This window comes from Elephas maximus, chromosome 1 (assembly GCF_024166365.1).
Source record: "Elephas maximus indicus isolate mEleMax1 chromosome 1, mEleMax1 primary haplotype, whole genome shotgun sequence".
Lineage (NCBI taxonomy): Eukaryota > Metazoa > Chordata > Mammalia > Proboscidea > Elephantidae > Elephas > Elephas maximus.
In genome coordinates, this window is record NC_064819.1 from 214,711,388 (window position 1) to 214,728,530 (window position 17,143).

The following is a 17,143-nucleotide window of genomic DNA, read 5'->3' on the forward strand; positions in this document are numbered from 1 at the left end:
TGTGTCTCTTTTTCTCTCCTTACCCATCCAGGGGCTAGGCGTGCGCGGAGAGATGGCGACAAGCGGGCGCCCGGAAGACCCACGCCCTCTCGGAGACAGGAGGCTGTGGGATTTCGGATCTGCCCTGGCCCTCACGCCGCCTCTTTGCACCTCAGGGATTTTCTTATATAGTAAAGTCATTTTCTTTTTTTAATTTTAGAGCGCGAGGGATTGAGCATTTAGTGCTTCATAGAAAGTATTTGTTCCGGAGATACCTGTTGATAAGGTGTCCTCATGAACTATCCATCTAAGGCTACTCTTGTTTGAAGTCTGAAGGCTGGACTTTTGATTTAGTGGTGTCTTTTCTTCCATTTGGAAACCCTGGTGGCGTAGTGGTTAAGTGCTACAGCTGCTAACCAAAGGGTCGGCAGTTCAAATCCGCCAGGCACTCCCTGGAAACTCTATGGGGCAGTTCTACTCTGTCCTGTAGGGTAGCTATGAGTCGGAATCGACTCGACGGCACTGGGTTTTTTACTTCCATTTGATCACCTCTTTACTTCCTATTAGGTTGCACTTTCGCAAAAACACCAGAATCGGTATGCCTTGACTTGAATTTGACAGAATGATTCAGGAGCCAGGAAATGCGAAGAAATTGATAAGGCCTTGAAACATTTCCTTCCAAAGCCACAGTCTTCTTTATTTAGAAGAATGGAGACCAGCAGCAGTGGCAGCGCTTCGGGGAACCACACCGTCCTGAAAGGGAATTCTCTCGTTTTCTAGACTCTACTGACAAATAGCTGAGAGCTGCCTTGCACTTCCTGTGGTTCTCACGCACCGTGAAGCCATTTCTCAGCAATGGGAGGAGTTGTTATTTCCACACGGGCATCCAAAAATGAGTCACAGGGCTGTTCTCCTAATAGTGAGACTTTGTTAATGAACTTTTGAGAAGTGAAGTCTGTGTTTAAAACAAGGCTACAGATGTGAAACGTGTGCACTCATTGCCCATCTGCAACGGGCTGTGTAGGAAGTAGCAATTCAAGTTTGCAGTTTCCTAAAAGTGCCTGATGGTACAACAAACTATCCGGGGTCACTAGGCTGATCTAAGATAAACATTAAAATCATGTGCTTTGCCACAGAGGCCAGGAGAAAATTAATTTCATTATTTGATCACCGTTTTGCTATTCCATTCACTGTATTGTGGAAATATGTCATTTTACATAGTGATTGTAACTCACCCTCTGAATCAAAATATTTTGGACAATTTGTCTTTACAAAGTAAGTACCAACGCGGCATGACAGTTTTTGAAGAAAGTGGATGCCAGTTGGCGCTGAAAAAAATAATAGGTTTAAGACATGTTTTATTGTAGCTGAGTAGTAAGGTCTTAGGAACTATGGAAGGGACTCTGGACATCTCAACACACAGCAGAGAAAGGAACTGCATTTTCCCTGTCAGAGCTGAGTTCAGCTGAGCTCAGCCCCAACACTTAATTGTGCCAGGTAAGAGCCTTAAAGACTAGTGGAGAAAGTCTGGCAGATACCCTGGGAAATTCAGTGTAAAGGAGGTAAGTGCTATGAAAAAAATCTATGCCCAGTATGACTGAAGTTTCCATAAAACCAGGATTGGGAATGGACTGGGTTGTTGCTGGAGGAACTTAGAAGGTTTTGAGGTTAGTTACTGATTTTTCTTTGTAGGCAGCCTGTATCTTCATTCAGAAGTGATTTAAAAATATATTAACTAGAAAGATGTGGTTTTTAAATTTTTTGTGTAGTCATATTTCATGTTATTTAATAATTATGTTAAATCCAGCCTGTTAGTACATCTAAACAGTTTCAGGTACTTTTAGATGTGCATCATTTTTTTATAAAGTGACTAATTAATGGCATTTAATTTTATAGCACCATACTAAAGCAACTTTCGGTCATTCTTTTCATAGTTCAAATCAGTAACTTTTAACACATTGTAGTTGTGTGAGTCAAAATGACTTAATCCGCCGTCACAATTTACTGTTGGGCACTTTTGAAATTGATACCAAAGTAATATTAAATTTTTCCAATTCTGTAAGATATCCAACTACTAAGGAAAACAATGTCAAATTTGAGACAACTTTACCTTCATTTCTCCCTCAAAGACGCTCAAAGTTACTTTTTCTGGGAGAAAGAAAGGATTGAGCGTGTTTTTCATCATTGTACTCCCTAAACTTGGCACATGCTTTACTCTGATGGGTGTTAGGAAGTACTTATTGATTGAATAATGAACCTGAAGGTAGGAGGAGGGGTTGTCAGGCAGATGGAGGGATAGGTAGCCAAGCAGGAGGAACAGCATGTACAAAGAAGTGGAACAGCACTTTATGGTCGGGGAACTCCAGCCTGTTTAGTGTGGACACATGGTGAGGGGTGGGGATAGGGCTGGAGGATGAGGCTGGAAAGATGGGCAGGGGCCAGATCCATGTGTCAGGTAGGAGCTGTGAGTTTCTCCTATGGAGGATTTTGAGCAAATGAATGATGTTGTGACAAGCGTGTTATAAAATGCTAACTTAGAATCAATGTTGGGAATACATTGGATGAAAGTGACACTGATTTGAGGGAGATGCCTTGGAGATTACAGTAATAGTAGAGATGGGGAATCCAAGAGGGCACGAATTAGGCAGTGACAGTGAGGAATGGAAAAGAGGGAATGAGCTGACATGTTTGGGAGGCAGAACCCAGCACATATTTAGAAGTGGGCAGTGAGGGAGGGCGAGCAATTCAAGTTGACTCCCACATCTCTAGTTAATGACTAAAAAAGCCAAACCAAACCAGTTACTGTCAAGTCGACTATAGGACAGAGTAGAACTGCCCCCTAGGGTTTCCAAGGAGCAGCTGGTGGATTCAAACTGCTGACCGTTTTTGGTTAGCAGACGAGCTCTTAACCACTACCCCACCAGGGGCCCAGTGAATGACTAGGTTAGGAATATAAGTGGAAGAGTGGGTTTCGAGTAAAGGATCATGATGAGTTCATATAGTACTTGGCAACTATAATCAGTACTCATTATAATTTTCTGAACGAATAATAACAACTAAAATTTATTGAGTGCCTATCATGTGCCAGGCATTATTCTAGGCCTTGAAGTGAATTAAGTCCTTTCCTCCTCTCTGCAATCCTGTGAGCTAGGTACTGTAATTAATTACTTTCGACAGACGAAGAAAGCACAGTGTTAGCTCTGGACAGAACCAGGTATTGATCCCAAGAACCTGGCTCCAAAGCACGCGTTATGAACCACTATGATGCAATATAAGGAGCTCTAGTGTTGCAGTGAGTCGGAATTGACTCAATGGAAACAGGTTTTTTTTTGTAGTGCAGTGGTTAAGCATTCAGCTGCTAACTGGAAGGTTGATGGTTCAAACCTACCAGCTGCTGCACTGGAGAAAGATATGGTGGTCTGCTTCCGTAAAGATTTACAGCCTTGGAAACCCTGTGGGGCAGTTCTGCTCTGCCCAATAGTTGCTATGAATATAACCTCAATGTATGAATGAATGAATATTTTGGACAGTGTGGCAAACAAATTGAAGTCATTCCCCTGATCCCAACAATCCTCCCTCATCCAGGAAGAGCCTCAATGCCTAAGATTGACCCCCAGTGGTCATATTGTACTGGATGACACCCTCCACTCCCACCCCCAAGAAATACGCAGTTGATCTCGGAATAAGCCTGGAACCATCAGAAGTTTTCTCTTAAGAACTGAAAATTTAAATGGAGACTCACAGTGACTGAAGGTTCCCAGAGCTTCAACAACTGCATCCCTGGAGCTGCCCTGGTTACCTCCCTTTCCCAAGCCCTGAATGCTCAGCACTTCGTGTGGTTAGCTTGAGCCTTCTTACGCCATGCCAGTTACTGCTGAGTTGAGTTGACTCCTACTCCTGGTGTGACCCCATGTGTGCCAGAGTAGAAATGTGCTCCGCAGGGTTTTCAGTGGCTGGTTTTTCAGAAGTAGATTGCCAGACCTTTCTTCTGAGTTACCTCTGGATGGACGTGAATATCCAGTCTTTTAGTTAGTAACTGAGCATGTTAATTAATTGTTTGTACCACCCAGATATTCCTTAGATATACTCAGTGTTTTGTTGCCAAGATCTGTAGTATCCCATGGGGAAGCAGGAAGCGTGGCCAAGAGTCTGAATCTACAGAGTGGGTCAAATGGTGGAAGAATCACTAACAAATGCAGGTAGGCAATTAAGGGGCTCAAATCTTACATCCCTGGCTTGTGATCTGGCTTTTGGGGCCTACCTTGTTCTGGTTTTATCTGCTGCCTCCCCTGCTTCTAACTTAGAGAATCTTATTAAATGAACCTGATCCTGTTATGTCCCCTGTGCTCCTGATTTTGGCTTGGCAAACTGATTCAGGTTTCCCAGGTTGTGACCCTGCTTGCTATTTGTAGTATCCAGGTAGATTCCTTTGGACCTGATAAAGGTATTTTTGATGAACAAACCTCTCCCCCCCGCAAAAAAAAAATCTGGTCCCAACTCTTCATTATCATTGCTTGATGATTGAACCTACCCTGGCTTGGATTAATACCCTGAGTTTTGTTCAGTAAGCAGGGTATGATTGTCTTCCCCTCAGAGGCCTCCACTTTGGACCATTTAAGGATTATAAACATTGAATTAATGTACCTAAGCTGGATCAACAAACTGACTTAAAGTGAGTTTGAGGTTTTAAAATGTTCGAATGTCTAAAACTTGAAGTTTTAGAAATATTTTCTCCACACATGAATTAAACGTCAGCATTTCTTCAGAGTTATCACAGGAAATCAAGATATTTATAATCTACCAGTTGCCATCGATTCTAACTCATAGGAACCCCACGTGTGCCAGAGTAGAACTGGGCTCCACAGGGCTTCCAGTGGCTGATTTTTTGGAAGTAGATTACCAGGCCTTTCTTCTGAGGTGCCTTTGAGTGAACTGGAACCTCCAACCTGACAGTTAGCAGCAGAGCGTGTTAACTATTTGCACCATGCAGGAACTCCAAGAGATTGATAGTTTCCCATTACATGGGAGTAACATGAAGCCTTCTGCAATGATCTGTTCCACATGTTTACTTCTTGGTCTGAATTCCTATATGCCTGTCTGTAATTCATTCAGTGCTCAGAAAATGACAAAAATAGGGGTTTGGGTTGCATTTCACGTGGGTTTGTCTTCCCTCCTCAGCTGGACTGTGGTTTCCCTGAGAGCAGAGGGTCACTAGAGTTGGGGGCTCTGTTAGGTTGTCACTAAGCCTTCTCCCAGTTCTAACAATATTGTGACTTTTACTGTTAATGAAACCATCTCTCAGAGTAAGTTAGTTTTTTTGCCATTCCTGAGTCTGTGGATGCAGGACATGATTTGTGTATCTCATTCAAATGAGGCTCGATAGTTATATAATTTTTGGTAGGAAGCAGAGTTGTAGAATTCGTAATTTCCAATTATGCTTCTTAAGCTAGTTAAATGTGTTTTTAACATAATTTGTGTTCTTTTCAGTGGACACAGTATCAGGGTAGTCCAGAAAATGCTGTCTCCTAGAAAGATATTCCCCTTCTTGTACACCCCACAGTATTTTACTTGTTTCACTGTTCAAAGATATAAAATGACATCACATTGCTCATTGCATAACCTACTGGGTGTAATAATGGGAATTCCAACTTCTGAGGAAAGTGGAAATTGCTCTGTTGTTGTCTTCATATGGAAACTGAGAGTGAATAAGTATTGTTCTTTCTTCTGTTCCACATTCAGGGTTGCAGCAATGCATGTCTCATGTCATAGTTTTATTTCTGATTTTCTGTTCTGTACCTTGTGTACTGGTTAGTGATGAGATTTGTTGGTTTGCGATAGAGTAGGACACAGTGTGTAAGTTGAATTCTGTATTTATTAATACATCTCTCACTTCCTCCTCCCCTTGCTCCTGAGTGTTGTTGTTAGGTGCCGCCTAGTTGGTTCCAACTCATAGTGACCCTGTGTACAACAGAACAAAACATGGTCCAGTCCTGCATCATCCTCACAGTTGTTATGCTGAGCCCATTTTTGCAGCTGCTGTGTCAGTCGATCTCATTTGAGGGTCTTCCTCTTTTTCGCCTTCTACTTTACGAAGCATGATGTCCTTCTCCAGGGACTGGTCTCTCCTGATAATGTGCCAAAGTATGTGAGATGAAGTCTCATCATCCTTGCTTCTAAGAAGCATTCTGGCTGTGCTTTTTCTGAGACAGATTTCTTCGTTCTTCTTGCAGTCCACAGTATATCCACTGTTCTTTGCCAACACCATAATTCATGTGCATCCATTCTTCTTCCCTCATTGTCCAGCTTTCCCATGTGTATGAGACAATTGAAAACACAATGGCAGGCGCACCTTAGTCCTTAAAGCAACGTCTTTGCTTTTTAACATTTTAAAGAGGTCTTTTGCAGCAGATTCGCCCAATGCAATGCATTGTTGGATTTCTTGACTGCTGCTTCCAAGGGCATTGATTGTGGATCCAAATAAAATGATTACTGTATGATAACCCAACATACAATGATGTCAGCTGACAATATTATATAGCTCTTTATTATTTACAATGTACTATTTATCGTATATATTATCTCTTTTAGTTCTCGTAATAGCCTGGCAGAATAGAAATGATAAGTAGTAAAATTATTGTTGTTGCTGTCCGTATTCTGATTCTGTAGGTGAAGAAGGAGAAAGTTGGAGACATTCAATGACCACCCAAGAGTACTTAAGTAATAAGGTGCAGGGCTATCAGTATTTGACTGAAAGAGGCAAGTTGAGGGTCTTAGATCAAGATTCCGGGAGACAAACTCTGAGACGTGCATACAGGTTTATTGGAAAGTGCTCTGGGAGCAACACTTGGAGGGAAAGAGGAAACCAGGATTGGGCAGAGGGAAGAACTGAACCACAGTGCTTGTGCAACTGAGGTCTCAGCCATTTCCATAGGGAACTTTGTAGCTAGGATGGCCCTTTGTAATTGTTGTGCCACCCCGAGGCAAGGATAGACATTTGTACCCCTCCTCCCATCAAGTAATCATTGGATGTGGGCCAGGAGGCATACCTTGGTCAAGGCAGCCCCTTCAGCCAAGGGCAGTTCTGCACCTGTGAACCTTAGGCAGTCAACACTCGCAGGAGGTAGAGGAATGAGGGCCTTGGTCCTGATGGGGAATCTGGGTACCACAGCATCCATTGCATTCGTGTCAAAGAGAACATTCTCGTCTGCAGTGGTCTTGTTTGTGTCTGTCTGACCCAGACCATCCTCCTGCAGAGTGGAGCTCCCTTTCTGTTGACCTTTTGTCAAAGACCCTTAAAGACTTAGAATAGCCGAGCAGACAGCAAAAAGACAAAGTAGTCAATCCCAGGAAGGTTAGGAGCTTGTTGTTGTTGTTGTTAGGTGCCGTCGAGTCGGTTCTGACTCATAGCGACCCTATGCATGACAGAACAAAATGCTGCCCGGTACTGCGCCATCCTTACAATCGTTGTTATGCTCGAGCTCATTGTTGCAGCCACTGTGTCAGTCCACCTTGTTGAGGGTCTTCCTCTTTTCCGCTGATGTCCTTCTCCAGGGACTGATCCCTCCTGACAACATGTCCAAAGTATGTAAGATGCAGTCTCGCCATCCTTGCCTCTAAGGAGCATTCTGGCTGCACTTCCTCCAAGACAGATTTGTTCGTTCTTTTGGCAGTCCATGGTATATTCAATATTCTTTGCCAGCACCACAATTCAAAGGCGTCAACTCTTCTTCGGTCTTCCTTATTCATTGTTCAGCTTTCACATGCATATGATGCAATTGAAAATACCGTGGCTTGGGTCAGGCCCACCTTAGTCTTCAGGGTGACATCTTTGCTCTTCGACACTTTGAAAAGGTCCTTTGTGGCAGATTTGCCCAATGCAATGCATCTTTTGATTTCTTGACTGCTGCTTCCGTGGCTGTTGATTGTGGATCCAAGTAAAATGAAATCCTCCACAACTTCAGTCTTTTCTCCATTTATCATGATGTTGCTCATTGGTCCAGTTGTGAGGATTTTTGTTTTCTTTATGTTGAGGTGCAATCCATACTGAAGGCTGTGGTCTTTGATCTTCATTAGTAAGCGCTTCAAGTCCTCTTCACTTTCAGCAAGCAAGGTTGTGTCATCTGCATAACACAGGTTGTTAATGAGTCTTCCTCCAATCCTGATGCCCCGTTCTTCTTCATATAGTCCAGCTTCTCTTATTATTTGTTCAGCATACAGATTAAATAGGTATGGTAAAAGAATACAACCCTGACGCACAGCTTTCCTGACTTTAAACCAATCAGTATCCCCTTGTTCTGTCCGAACAACTGCCTCTTGATCTATGTAAAGGTTCCTCATGAGCACAATTAAGTGTTCTGGAATTCCCATTCTTTGCGGTGTTATCCATAGCTTGTTATGATCCACACAGTCAAATGCCTTTGCATAATCAATAAAACGCAGGTAAACATCTTTCTGGTATTCTCTGCCTTCAGCCAGGATCCATCTGACATCAGCAACGATATCCCTGGTTCCACATCCTCCTCTGAAACCAGCCTGAATTTCTGGCAGTTCCCTGTCAATGTACTCCTGCAGCCATTTTTGAATGATTTTCAGCAAAATTTTGCTTGCATGTGATATTAATGATATTGTTCTATAATTTCCACATTCGGTTGGATCACCTTTCTTGGGAATAGGCATAAATATGGATCTCTTCCAATCAGTTGGCCAGGAAGCTGTCTTCCATATTTCTTGGCATAGATGAGTGAGCACGTCCAGCGCTGCATCTGTTTGTTGAAACATCTCAGTTGACATTCCATCAATTCCTGGAGCCTTGTTTTTCACCAATGCCTTCAGAGCAGCTTGGACTTTTTCCTTCAGTACCATCGGTTCCTGATCATGTGCCATCTCTTGAATGGTTGAATTTTGACTAATTCTTTTTGGTATAATGACTCTGTATATTCCTTCCATCTTCTTTTGAGCCTTAATCCTAGGAGGCTGGACATAGTGACATTCTTGCTTTGTCTTTCACTGTAAATTCCTGCAGTGGCCAACAGAGAGCCAGGCCCAGATTCCTTGGCCCCTGACCAAGACTGCTGGAGAGAGGGGGAGGAGGAGGCGAAGAAAGAGGGAGGAAACTCTGGCTAGCCTTTTACTATCTTATAGCAAGATAAACCCACCCACTGCCATCGAGTCGATTCCGACTCATAGCGACCCTATAGGACAGAGTAGAACTGCCCCATAGAGTTTCCAATGAGTGCCTGGCAGATTCAAACTGCCAACTCTTTGGTTAACAGCCATAGCACTTAACCACTATGCCACCAGGGTTTCCTATAGCATGATAGAGATGCCAAATTCCTTGAATAGTCATAGATGGAGGAGGGGAATCAGTGAATTTACAGGAATCAGTAAATTTTCTAGGGGAATAACAAGGCTCCAGGAAATCTTGTGCCACGAAGCTTTGAGATGCTATTCTAAAACTTAATGACCATCTAACAGGGTGAGAAAGATAATTTTGGCAGGAGGGGTAAAACGTTCATAAATGCAGGAAAATATATTACCTGAGTCAGTGGAGCAGGAAATAATCATCTTTCTTCAGAGGGAAATGTATTTTCAAGCCTACTTATTTTCACTCCGGTCATTGCAGGAGATATTTGTCACCTAAAAAATGATGTGATAAACTAAGACATTTTAATGTTTTATCTACTCCTGCAACACCAAATGGCTTGCAGTTCTTACACCTTCAGTGCGTCATGCCTTTGCTCAGGTTGTCTCTGCCTGACTGCTTTCCCCTTCTCCTTGCCCAAATAACTCCTGTTAAACCATTTAAACTCAGCTCAGACACCATCTCCTCTAGGAAACATCCCCTTCTCCTCGTCCAGATTGAGGTAGTCATCTTCCTATGCACTCTCAAAGGGTATCTTTCTATGTTTGCTTTTATGATAATCATCCTTCCTATCAGCCTGTGGCAGCATAGTGGTTAAGAGCTATGACTGCTAACCAAAAGGTCGGCAGTTCGAATCCATCAGGCGCTCCTAGGAAACTCTATGGGACAGTTTTACAATGTCCTATAGGGTTGCTGTGAGTAGGAATCAACTTGACAGCAACAGGTAACAGGTGGGTACCAGCCTGTGAGCACCTTGAGGGCAAGGACTGTGACTGTCTTTTTTGTCTTTGTGTCTAAGAGTCAAAAAAAAAAAAAATTACTGAAAGAAATAACCATTCTGATGAGCACATTCATTCAACAAATATTTATTGATGTCCTCCTATGTGCTGGACGCTGTGCTAGGCCCTGGAGTACATTGCATACACAGTGGTACAGCCCTTCATTTCATGGACCTTACAGGCAAGCAGTGAAGCAGTGGTGGCTTAGTGGTGGAATTCTCACCTTCTGTGCAGGAGTCCCGGGTTCTATTTCTGGCCAGTGCACCCCATGGCCAGCATCATCTGTCTATCAGTGGAGGCTTGGATGTTGCTATGATGCTGAAGAGGCTTCAGCAGAGCTTCTAGACTAAGACAGACTAAGAAGAAAGGCTAGAGACCTACTTCCAAAAATCAGTCAGTGAAAACTGTGGGTCACAACAGTCTGATCTGCAGCTGATTGTGGGGATGGTGTAGGACCAGTCAGCTTTTCGTTCCTTTGTCATGGTGTTGCCGTGAGTCGGCGGCCAACCAGACGGCAGCCAACAACAAGGGCAAGCAAGGAATACAGTAAGTCAAACAATTAACAACAAAACATAGTGAATAGTAACAGAGAAGAAATTGGAGAAAGTATGAGATCATAGAGCTGGCAACCTAACGTAGTCTGAAGTCAGAGAAAGTGCTCCATTCTCCTGAACACACAATTTATATCAGAAGAGAGAGAAGCTATAGGGCGGGCTTTGGCTACAAGAGACTTCTTTTAACAAAGGAAGATCTTTCTGTCTGTCTAGTTCGAAGATGACCAATTCTTCACTAAAAAGTTCAACTTTACAATGATTAGAAGTTTGCACAGATGTGTGTATGTGCATATCTAGTACATGAGCACACAAGATGGCAAAGAGAGAAAAGACTGTTTCATTTAATGAGCCAAATTGATAGCAAAGAACAGAAGGAAATGTGTGTCTTGTTCAATGTGCCATTGCCAGAAGTTAATTTGTTAATATTTTAATATGTAACATACAGTAAAAGAACATAAACTTAAGGCTTTGGAAACTGTGAATTTGTACCATAGCTTTTTTATTGTTGTAAAAAAAAAGTAGGTAACACAGCATTTGCCAATTCAACGTTTGTCTCTTGTACCACTCGATGAAACCAATTACATCCATCATGTTGTGCAACCATCGTCAATGTCCATTGCCATGTTTTCCATCTCCAGAAACAAAAACTCAGTGCTAACTAGACAAAGCTTTCCCTCTCTCCCCTTCCCTTCTGCCCCTGGGAACCATTGTGTCATAGCTTTTTTTTTTTTAAATAATATTTTATTTATTTTTAAAGTGTACATGGTAAATTAGGTTCCCATTTGAACGATTTTTATACAGATTGTTCAGTGACATTGGTTACATTTTTCACAATGTGTCAACATTCTCTTTAGTTGTGTTCTGGTTGTTCCATTTCAGTATTCTAGTTTCCCTGCCCTCTTATCTTCTTATCTTTGCTTTAGAGTACATGTTGACCTTTTGGTCTCGTAGATGGTTTTTTAGTAGAGCATCATACTTACACTTAATACCTTTTATTTTGTGTGCCACTCTGTTATTTCACTAAAAGGTGATCTCAGGGGATAGTTTTGATTCAAGGCTTAAAGAGTATCTCAGGGTGATAGTTTCAGACAGTCCTCTGGTCTCAACTGCTACAGTAACTCTGACCTTTTTTAAGAATTTGAGTTCTGTTCTACGTTTTTCTCCCATCCTATCCAGGACCATCTACTGTGACCCTGGTCAGAACAGTCAATAGTGGTAGCTGCACACCATCTAGTTCTCCTGGTCTCAGGGTAGATGAGACCTCTATCATAGCTTTTTGTAAAAATGAATTTTTAGAATCTGATTGTTATGGCCTAAGAGGCCCTTGACAGATTTGCCTTTGGGTTTTATTGTATGAGACCGTAGTTGAAGCACCTTTGCTCAGTGTCTGCTCTTGCTTTTCATCATCTTTTCACGTCACTTTCTTGGCCCTGGGTGAGAGAGAGGTATTGCAGTTTGTAGCCTCCACCTGGCTTAGTGGCTCATGCTGTCTTTTTTTCTGCTTTTCTGGTAGGTTCTAGGTCTTGTATTACTTCTGTACCTGCTTATTTCTCCTAGTCAGTCGTCAGCTTGTTTCTGGGCAGAATTGTGACTTCTCGTTTTTTTAATCTTTGAATCTTCCACAGCTCTTCCACTGCAGTGGTGTTGCACTAAGTAAATTAATACATTAAAAAAAAAAGTTGCCATCAAGTCAGTTCCAACTCTTGCTGACCCATATGTTGCAGAGTAGGATTGAGCTTCCTGGCATTTTCATGGTTGTAACCTTTCAGAAGCAGATCGCCAGGCCTTTCTTCAGAAGTGTCTCTGAGTAGGTTCAAACCACCAACATTCCAGTTAGTAGCTGAGTATTTAACTATTTGCACCATCCAGGGACTTCAGATAAGTCCCTAAATCTAGCATCTGAATTAAGGGGTGATCCTTGGGTTGAGAAAGTAGTAACCAGATGTGCTTTTCTGTTGTTGCTGTGTTACCGTCCTACTCATGCTGACCATGTGTTGCAGAGTAGAACTGTGCTCCATGGGGTTTTCAAGGCTGTGAAATTTTGGAAGCAGATCGCCAGGCCTGTGTTTCAAGGTGCCTCTGAATGGATATGAACCGCCAACCTTTCGGCTGGTAGTCGAGTGCTTAACCCAGAGACTCCACGTCCTTTTCTAGCAATTGGTTTTTCCTGATGATGTGTCCAAAATAAGCAAGCTTAAGTCCCACCATTCTGACTTCTAAGGAGCATTTTGGTTGCATTTCTCCTAAGACTGATTTGTTTGTTCTTCTGGCAGTCCACGGTATATTCAAATATAACTCAGACTTGAAGTGTGACTTTATTCACTTATTTTTTATTGTGCTTTAGGTGAAAGTTTACAGCTCAAGTTAATTTCTCATTCAAAAACGTATACACACATTGTTTTGTGACATTAGCTGCAGTCCCCACAATGTGACAGCGCATTCCCGCTTTCCACCCTGGGTTCCCTGTGTACATTGGACCAGTTCCCGTCCCTTCCTGCCTTCTCATCCTGCTATTGTACAAGAGCTGCCCATTGGGTCTTGTCTATCTGTTTGAACCGAGAAACATGTTTCTCACGTGTATTATTTTTTATTTTATAGTCCTGTCTAATCTTTGTCTGAAGAGTGGGCTTCGGGAATGGTTTCAGTTCTAGGTTAACAGCATGTCCTGGGGCCATAGTTTTGGGGGTTCTTCCAGTCTCTGTCAGACCATTAAGTCTAACCTTTTTACGTGAATTTGAGGTCTGTTCTGCATTTTTCTCCTGCTCTACCTGGGACTTTCTATTGTATTCCCTGTCAGTTCTTCTGGTTCTAATTCTAGTTCTTCTGGTCTCGGGCTGGTGGAATCCCTGGTGCATTTGGTCCTTTAGTCCTTTGGGCCAGTATTTTCCATGTGTCTTTGTTTTTCTTCATTCTCCTTTGCTCCAAGTATGATAGGACCAATTGATGTATCTTGGATGGCTTTTCACAAGCTTCTAAGACCCCAGATACCACTCACGAAAGTGGGATATAGAACATTTTCTTTATAATCTTTGTTATGCTAACTGACCTAGATGTTCCCTAAAACTGTGGTCCCCAGGCCCCAGCTACTCTGTCCCTCAAAGTGTTTGGATGTGTCCAGGAAAGTGCTTTTGCTTTGGCCCACATGTGCTGACTTCCCTAGTATTGTGTGTTGTTCTTCCCTTCACCAAAGTTGATTCTTGTCTTATATTTTTTTATCTAGTTAGTGATTTTCTGTCCCCCTCCCTCCCCACCCTCATAAACATCAAAGAATGCTTTTTTCTGTGTTTAAACCTTTCCTTGAGTTCTTATAATAGTAGTCTCATACGATATTTGTCCTTTTGTAACTGAGTTACTTCACTCAGCAGAGCCCTGCAGATTCATCGATGTTGTGAGATGTTTCACGACTCATCACTGTTGTTCATCATTGCATAGTACTCCATTGTGTGTATGTACCATAATTTGTTTATCCATTTGTCTGTTGATGTGCATTTAGGTTGTTTCCATCTTTTCGCTATTGTGAATAGTACTGCAGTGAACACGGGTGTGCATATGTTTATTCATGCGACAGCTCTTATTTCTTTAGGATATATTCCTAGGAGTAGGATTGCTGGAATGTATGGTTTTTTTATTTCTAGCTTTTTAAGAAAGTGCTGTATCATTTTCCAAGGTGGTTGTACCATTTTGCATTCCCACTAGCAAGTGCATAAGAGTTCCAATTTCTCCACAACCTCTCCAGCATTTGTTATTTTGTGCTTTTTGAATCAGTGCCAGCCTTGTTGGGGTGAGGTGGTGTCCCATTGTAGTTTTGATTTGCATTTCTCTAATGGCTAGTTATCCTGAGCATTTCCTTATGTGTCTGTTAGCCATCTGAATGTCTTCTTTGGTGAAGTGTTCATATCTTTTGCCCATTTTTTAATTGGATTATGTGCTTTTTGTTGTTGAGGTGTTGCAGTATCTTGTAGATTTTAGAGATTAGACCCTTATCAGATAATGTTGTAGCCAAAAGTTTTTTTCCCAGTCTGTAGGTTCTCTTTTTACTCTTTCAGCGAAGTCTTTTGATGACCATAAGTGTTTGATTTTTAGGAGCTCCCAGTTATCTAGTGTCTTTTCTGGTGTTTGTGCATTGTTAGTTATGGCTTGTATTCTGTTTATGCCATGTATTAGGGCTCCTAGCATTGTCCCTATTTTTCCTTCCATGATCATTATTGTTTTAGATTTTGTATTTAGGCCTTTGATCCATTTTGAGTTTGTTTTTGTGCATGGTGTGAGGTATGGGCCCTATCTGATTTTTTTGGAGATGAATATTCAATTATGCCAGCACCATTTGTTAAAGACACTGTCTTTTCCCCATTTAATGGGTTTTGGGCCTTCGTCAAATATCAGCTGCTTATAGTTGGATGGATTTACTTAAGGGTTCTCAACTCTGTTCCTTTGGCCTGTGTGTCTGTTGTACCAGTACCAGGCTGTTTTGACTACCGTGGCGGTATTAAAAAAAAAAAAAAAAACCAAACCCGACTCAAAGTGACCTTACCCTGCCTCGTAGAGTTTCCAAGAGCACCTGGTGAATTCGAACTGCTGACTTTTTGGTTAGCAGCTGTAGCTCGTAACCACTATGCCACCAGGGTTTCCTGTGGCGGTATAATAGGTTCTAAAATCAGATAGTGTTAGGCCTCCTCCCCCTTTGTTCTTCTTTGTTGGTAATGCTTTACTTCTCAGGGGCCTCTTCCCTTTGAAGTGTGACTTTAAGTGAACAGACATGATTGCCTATAATGACAATTTGCTATGTATTTACACCTTTCCTCTGATCATTTGACACATTCCTTGGTTTATTTCAAGTATAAATTGACTTAATTTCTAATTTTCGCCTTGCTTTTCTGTAAATATTGCCTGTAAGGGGTATATGAATGGCATGGAAATAATTCTAGACATTTGGTCTTAAATTTTCTAGCTTGAAGTTTGTTCATTGCTGAAGTGTAGCCACCATGAATCTAGTTGAATACTTTATTAGTTGGGAATTAGTTCAACTTTCATATTTTCATGAATTATTTGAATTTTTTTTTATAAAAGGCTATGATGGTGGAGTAAAATATTTTCTCTTTTTGAAACTGCAGAACCCTTTAGCGGCAAATGCTCATTCCTTAAGTAATCAAACTTACAGCGTTAGTTCACCCAAAAAGATTAACACTTGGTAGAGGAAAATTCCTTTTTGTAGACATATGTTTGTTCTGGTTTAATTGGAAAATCTCTCAGGTTGTTAATTGTCCTTGGCTGAAACTTAGAGTGCCATGGACGTTTTCTACTTTCTGTTGACATCTAAATCCTCTATCTACCACAGTTAACAGAAAGGGAAACTTACAAAAAGTATTTTCATTTTTTATCTTTTCAGCTAATCCTAGTAATAAAAAAAAAAACAAATAATGTGTTCTGATTGTTCCCCTCATTTTTGGCAGAGTTAATATGTCTAAAATAGTATCTTATTTTTTTATTTACATTTCTCTCATTAGAAGCAGATAATGAATATCTTTTAAAAAATGTCTTATCTCCAGTGAATTGTCTAAGTATTTTGCCCAGCATTTTCTTTTCATGTTATTTTTTTCAGTTGGAATTATCTCTTCATATAATATTATTGTTCACCTACATAATAATGTCTACTGGAAACCCTGGTGGCGTAGTGGTTGAAAGTTGGGCTGTTAACCAAAAGGTCGGCAGTTCGAATCTACCAGGCGCTTCTTGGAAACCCTACGGGGCAGTTCTACTCTGTCCTATACGGTCATCATGAGTCGTAATCAACTTGATGGCAACGGGTTTGGTTTTTATTTATTTATTTTTGGTTTAATATTATATTAAAATATAATCATAATATATACTCAACAGCAAGTAAAAATGAAAGTGTATTTAAAATTGTATGCATTTCATGGTTGCTTGGATACCGTAAAAATGGTGTGGGGGCGGATCTGACCTCCTCTAACTTCACAAGGGGGATGGAGAATCAAGATCAACTGCCCAAGGCTGATCTCTATGAGGTGGAGGTCAGACATGCTGTCATGGAATTGAATTAAGTCCCCCCAAAAATGTGTGTATCAATTTGGCTGGGCCTTGATTCCCAGTGGTGGATGATTCCCAGTGTTGTGTGACTGTAATTTTGTGGTTGTAATCTTTTGTATCCCCTTGTTCTGTCTGAACAATTGCCTCTGGATCTATGTACAGGTTCCTCATGAGCACAATTAAGTGTTCCGGAATTCCCATTCTTCTCAATGTTATCCATAATTTGTCATGATCCACACAGTCGAATTCCATTGCACAGTCAATAAAACACAGGTAAACATCCTTCTGGTATTCTCTACTTTCAGCCAGGATGCATCTGAGATCAGCAATGATATCCCTGGTTCCACGTCCTCTTCGGACACCGGCCTGAATTTCTGGCAGTTTCCTGTCTATATACTGCTGCAGCCGCTTTTGAATGATCTCCC

General features: G+C 41.5%; 1 protein-coding gene across 4 annotated transcripts in view; it reads left to right on the forward strand.

Annotated features, from left to right (window-relative positions):
• Window positions 1–17,143, forward strand: part of STX11 (syntaxin 11) — an 80,053-nt gene that overhangs the window by 24,697 nt on the left and 38,213 nt on the right. Inside the window, exon 2 of one of the 4 annotated variants that reach the window (XM_049902817.1) lies at window positions 547–1,476. The exons of the other annotated variants lie outside the window; for them this stretch is intronic. The gene's annotated coding sequence lies outside the window, so the exon portion shown is untranslated. The remainder of the gene's footprint in view (window positions 1–546; window positions 1,477–17,143) is intronic. 4 annotated transcript variants of the gene reach the window in all.